Source organism: Pan troglodytes, chromosome 6 (genome assembly GCF_028858775.2).
Source record: "Pan troglodytes isolate AG18354 chromosome 6, NHGRI_mPanTro3-v2.0_pri, whole genome shotgun sequence".
Lineage (NCBI taxonomy): Eukaryota > Metazoa > Chordata > Mammalia > Primates > Hominidae > Pan > Pan troglodytes.
The window spans coordinates 12154215-12160843 of record NC_072404.2 but is presented as its reverse complement, the minus strand read 5'-3'; positions in this window follow the sequence as shown (position 1 = coordinate 12160843).

Below are 6629 nucleotides of genomic sequence, written 5' to 3'. Positions count from 1 at the left end.
GTGGCTCATACCTGTAGTCCCAACACTTTCGGAGGCCGAGGAGGGAGGATCGCTTAAGCTCAGGAGTTCAAAACCAGCCTGGGCAATATGGCAAGACCCTGTCTCTGCTAAAAATACAAAAAAAAAAAAAAAAAAAAAAAAAAAAAAAAAAAAAGAAAGAAAAATAGCCAGGCATGGTGATGCGCACCTGTCCTCCCAGCTACTCAGGAGGCTGAAGTGGGAGGATTGCTTGGGCCCAGGGGCCAAAGGTTGCATTGAGCGGAGATTCCACCACTGCACTCCAGCCTAGGCAACAGAGTGAGACCCCGTCTCAAAAAAAAAAAAAAAAAAAAAAAAAAAAAAAAGCTGGCCAGCTGCCTTGGCTCACGCCTGTAATCCCAGCACTTTTGGCAGGTCAAGGCTTGCGGATCAAGAGGTTAAGAGATCCAGACCGGCCGGGCGCGGTGGCTCACACCTGTAATCCCGACACTTTGGGAGGCCGAGGCGGGTAGATCACGAGGTCAGGAAATCGAGACCATCCTGGCTAGCACGGTGAAACCCCGTCTCCACTAAAAATACAAAAAAAAATTAGCCGGGCGTTGTGGCGGACGCCTGTAGTCCCAGCTACTCCTAAGGCTGAGGCAGGAGAATGGCGTGAACCCGGGAGGCGGAGCTTGCAGTGAGCCGACATCGTGCCACTGCACTCCAGCCTGGGCTACAAAGCGAGAGTCCGTCTCAAAAGAAAAAGAAAAAAAAAAAAAAAACATCCCGACCATCCTGGCCAACATGGTGAAACCCCATCTCTACTAAAAATACAAAAATTAGCTGGGCATGGTGGCGCGCGCATGTAGTCCCAGCTACTCTGGAGGCTGAAGCAGGAGAATTGCTTGAACCCAGGAGGCAGTGGTTGCAGTGAGCCAAGATTGCACCACTTCGCTCCAGCCTGGCGACAGAGCGACACTCCGTCTTAAAAACAAACAAACAAACAAACAAACAACAACAACAACAACAAAAACCGCAATGCGGGAAAGTGTTGTTAAAATCCTAAAAGATAAAGCTTTTTCCTTTTGCAGTCTCTTTCTCGACTTGCGGTATTTCTTGTTTGCTATTTAACGTCATTCTAAGTAAAGAAGAATTAGAAAATTTTAATAATAATCATGAACTTTCCCATTTGTCTTTATTTTATTTAGAGATGGAGTCTTGCTCTGTTGCCCAGGCGGGAGTGCAGTGGTGCGTTCATGGCTCACTGCAGCCTCGAACTTCTGGCCTCAAGTGATCCTCCTGCCTCGGGCTCCCAAAGTGCTGGGATTACAGGCTTAAGCCATCATGCCCAGACCGGCAATGTCGATTTTGAATGCAAATATCAGATCATTTAACTGAGATGAAAAATCCAAGAAAGTACATGATTCGTAGTTCATGGCTTGTCCACGGAGTGTGCCTGGGGCTGGCCAGAGGAGATAGGCATAGGCCAGACCCAGGAAGGTTGGAAGGAAGGGGTGGGGGTCCATCAGGCACAGAGCTGGCTGAGCGCACACCTTGGGCATGGGGATGCTAGATGGGCCAGTGTAGACAGTCACGTGCTCCCCTGGTGCATGTGAGCATCTACATTGAACGCGGAGGCGATATGCATTTGGGCTTGACGGGTGCTGCTTTCCTCTCCTGTCAAGTGACCGGCCAGTGCAGGGAGGTTGAGTCAGACATCACCCCTTTCTATGCAACACCACCCCAAGACCCAGCAGAAGGCAACCTTCAAGGGTATTGCAACCTTCATGCAAGGAACCCGCTAGGTACCTGGATCAGGAGTGGGGGTGAGACTTACCTCTGCTGAATTGCCCACCAAATGCACCAGGGCACCACCCACAGTGAGCAGCCACCACCATGGCCTGCCCAAAGAGGCACAGGGCATATGAGTCTGGTCTTACCCACTGTTACCTGGCCCGATGCACTCTGCACCCACGCCCAGGCCCCCAGCTGAACAGAGGGCAGCAGTGGTCACTGGGCAAGGGCAGAAATGGGGAGACCAGGCTGCTAGACTGGTTCTCTGCTCAGAGAACCCATCCTGGGGAGGCAAGAGGTGGAACCATGTGTGTGCCCAGGCTTCCAGTCTCTATTGCGTGCTCCATTGTCTCATCTGGGCTTCACAAAACACAAATCCAAAGCTGAAATTTTCAGGATGGTGACTGCAAAACATTAAACCTTGAGTGTTGGCCCTTCAGAGCACTGTACGCTGGGAAACTGCACTGTTGTACTAGAAGTCAGCTCTTCTCACAGATAATGAAGAACACAAAATTCAAAAAATAATACTTTTATTGATTAACTACCTCACGCACTTCTGTAATAGTCTTTTCTCTACAGATGTATACACATATATACATATATGCGCATATATGCATACACATTTATATGCATGTCTATGCACATATATGCACATCTTTATATATGCATATATGCACATCTTTATATATGCATATATGCACATGCATATATACATATATATGCGTATCACATATATAATATATATGCGTATCACATATATAATATATATGCGTATCACATATATAATATATATGCGTATCACATATATAATATATATGCGTATCACATATATAATATATATGCATATATATGTGAGTGTGTGTATATATATTTTTGGTTGTTGTTTTGATGTTACATTGAGACACGGTCTTCCTCTGTTGCCCAGGCTGAAGTGCAGTGGTGCAATCATGGCTTACTGCAGCCTCAAACTTCTGGCCTCAAGTGATCCTACTGCCTCAGCCTCCCAAAGTGCTGGGATTACAGGTGCACACCACTGTGCTTGGCTTTTTCTTACATTTTTGTCACCGTATACTCTTTGATTGCCCCTTCATGTTTCCTATAGTGAGAATAGAAAAATTGTCTTTTCTCTAGCATTGTTGATTGAAAAAAATTTTTTTGATACTGTGGAAACATTTCCTTTATCTTCTCTACTTGTTTTGGGTACTACCCTGGAAATTTTTAGGGCCACTGTCGCATTTGGGAAACTCTCACATTTCTTTCACAGAAGAGCTGCAAGATTTCAGGGTACTTGTAGTTTTCTTGTGCAGGGACTAACGTGTGATACTTTTTGGATTTGTAATACTAGTTTTGTTTTGTTTTGTTTTGTTTTGAGACGGAGTCTTGCTCTGTTGCCCAGGCTGGAGTGCAGTGGCGCAATCTCTGCTCACTGCAAGCTCCGCCTCCCGGGTTCACGCCATTCTCCTGCCTCAGCCTCCCAAGTAGCTGCGACTGCAGGCGCCCGCCACCGCCCGGCTAATTTTTTGTATTTTAAGTAGAGACAGGGTTTCACCGTGTTAGCCAGGATGGTCTCAATCTCCTGACCTCGTGATCCACCCACCTCAGCCTCCCAAAGTGCTGGGATTACAGGCGTGAGCCACTGCACCCAGCCTGTAATACTAGTTAACCAGATTGTTAGCACTCCTTGTATGTAAATAGTTCAGTGCTTTTGGATATGACACTTCCCTTGAGAGGCAGCTTAATTCTCCTTCCCTACAATATGGGATGGGCTTAGTGACTCTTTATTCTTTTGAGAGAGGGTCTTGGTCCATCACCCAGACTAGAGTACAGTGGCTTGATTATAGCTCACTGCAGCCTCAGCCTCCTGGGTTCAAGTGATCCTCCCACCTCAGCCTCCTGAGAAGCCAGGACAACAGGCATGTGTTGTCCAGTTGGCCAACTACACATGGCCGGTGACTCACTTTTTTATTTTTTTATTTTTTTGAGATGGAATCTCACTCTGTCACCAGGCTGGAGTGCAGTGGCATGATCTCGGCTCACTGCAACTTCTGCCTCCCAGGTTCAAGTGATTCTCCTGCCTCAGCCTCCTGAGTAGCTGGGATTACAGGCGTGTGCCACCACAGCCAGCTAATTTTTTTGTATTTTTAGTAGAGACAGGGTTTCACCATGTTGGCCAGGCTGGTCTCGAACTCCTGACCTCAAGTGATACACTCACCTCGGCCTCCCAAAGTGCTGGGATTACAGGCGTGAGCTACCATGCCCAGCCCCAGTGACTCACTTCTTTTATTTTGTTTGAGACGGAGTCTCGCTCTGTTTCCCAGGGTGGAGTGCAGTGGCGTGCTCTCAGCTCACTGCAACCTCCTCCCGGGTTCAAGCAATTCTCTTGCCTCAGCCTCCCAAGTAGCTAGGATTACAGGTGTGTGCCACCACATCCAGCTAATTTTTGTATTTTTAGTAGAGGTGAGGTTTTGCCATATTGGTCAGGCTGGTCTCGAACTCCTGGCCTCGTGATCCACCCACCTCAGCCTCCCAAAGTGCTGGGATTACAGGTGTGAGCCACCACACCTGGCTGACTCACTTCTAATAAAAAGAATATGATAGAGATGCCAGCTTGTCACTTCTGAGACTAGGTCTAAAAGGTGTTGCAGCTTCCTCCCCTCTCTGTCAAACCACTCCCTCTGGGGAAAGCTAGCTGTCTGCTCATGAGGACACCAAAGCAGCCATCTGTAAAAATCCACATGGTAAGAAACAGTCTTCTTATTAGCAGCCAGAAGGGGGCCTTCTGCCAACAGACAAATGATTAAACCATTCTGGAAGGAAAACTCCAGCCCCAGTCAAGCCTTCAGATGAATGCAGCCTTGGCTGATGTCTTCACTGTAACTGTTGGGAAAAAAATAATGAAAATAATATCTCCTGCTAACCCAGTAAAACTTCTGCTCCAAATGTAGAAAAGAATGAAATAGTTTTATTAATGAATCAGCATCAGACTAGACTGTGATGAGCATCACTGGCAGTCCATCAAAGTGATTTCAAAGGCAAAACACCAGGCCAGGCACAGTGGCTCATGCCTGTAACCCCAGCACTTTGGGAGGCCAAGGTGGGTGGATCACCTGAGGTCAGGAGTTCAAGACCAGCCTTGCCAACATGGTGAAACCCTGTCTCCACTAAAAATACAAAAATTAACTGGGCATGGTGGCGCACACTTGTAATCCCAGCTACTCGGGAGGCTGAGGAAGGGAAATCACTTGAACCCAGGAGGCAGAGGTTGCAGTGAGTCAAGATCATACCACTGCACTCCAGCCTGGGCAACAGAGTGAGACTGTCTAAAAAACAAAAAAATACAGAACACCCTTTTATATAGGAAGGTAGATACAATCCATTACATACCAATGAATAGTCTTTACCCAAAAGAAAAAAGAAAACTTCTTATATTTTTGTCTTGTTTTTATTTTTTATTTTATTTTCACTTTTTGCTGGGATTATAGGCGCACACCATCACACCCAGCTAAATTTTTTTTGTATTTTTAGTAGAGACGGGGTTTCACCATGTTGGTCAGGCTGGTCTTGAGTGCTTGACCTCAAATGATCCGCCCACTTTGGCCTCCCAATGTGCTGGATTACAGGCATGAGCCACCGCACCCGGCCCAAACTTCTTTTTTAAAAATAATTTTACTTAATGTATTGAACCATCAGTGGTTAGCTCTCTTCCACATTGCCTGTCTATAGATTTGTGAAAGTGGTAACAGGTATATGTAGGAACCAAAGCATAGAGCTTGTCTGGTGAATCTTCATCCTCATTAAGTTTTCTGGGCAACTTCATATGGATATGGTATGGGACATTCCTTATTCCTTTGGCCCAGAGAGCTTTGTTGAGCCTCACATCAATGTGCAAATTTGGAGTCCCCATCTCCTTCATGGCGAATTTCTGGATCTCTCTGTGTGCCCGAAGGGCACTTCTTGAAGCCCACTCCACCCATGCGCTGGTGTATTCTGGGGTAACCGCCTCACTAATGGGGGAACGACCTTTCTTCTCGCCATCCTTCTTTGCAGAAGCCATCCTGCAAAGCCCCAGTTGGAAAAGGTGGAATCAAATTTCAACATGAGGTTTGGATGGTACAAACATCCAAACCATAGCACCCAGTAAAACTATCTCTTAAGAACCTGGGTAAGCCAGGTGCGGTGGCTCATACCTGTAATCCCAGCACTTTGGGAAGCCGAGGCAGTGAGTCGAGATCGCACCACTGCACTCCAGTCTGGGCGACAGAGCAAGACTCCATCTCAATTAAAAAAAAGAAAAGAAAAGGGGAAGGAGAGGGTAGCAGCCGCCGAGGTCTAGAACTGTCCAGCATGCTGCGTGGGCAGCGGTGGGAAGGGTTTATTTACCAGTGAAGGGGAAAGAGCTAGTTGATAGTGATTTGTGGTCACTGATGGAGTGAGAGCTTGGGAAGGCAGGTGCCCAGCATAGACAGGGAATTCACTCTGAATTGGAGGAGTGGGGAGGGAGGCCTGGATGCCCTGTGATGAGGATGGGAGCCGATGCATACAAGTTTGTAGAAGAGGCATGGGGTGGGAGAATCCTGTCTGATAGAATCTTTTTTTTCTTTTTTTCGAGATGGAATCTTACTCTGTCGCCCAGGCTTGAGTGCAACGGCACGAGCTCAGCTCATTCTAACCTCTGCCTCCCGGGTTCAAGCAATTATCCTGCCTCAGCCTCCTGAGTAGCTGGGATTACAGTCCCCCACCACCACGCCTGGCTAATTTTTTCTATTTTTAGTAGAGACAGGGTTTCTTTGTGTTGGCCAGGCTGGTCTCAAACTCCTGACCTCAAGTGATCCACCCTCCTTGACCTCCCAAAGTACTGGGATTATAGGCATGAG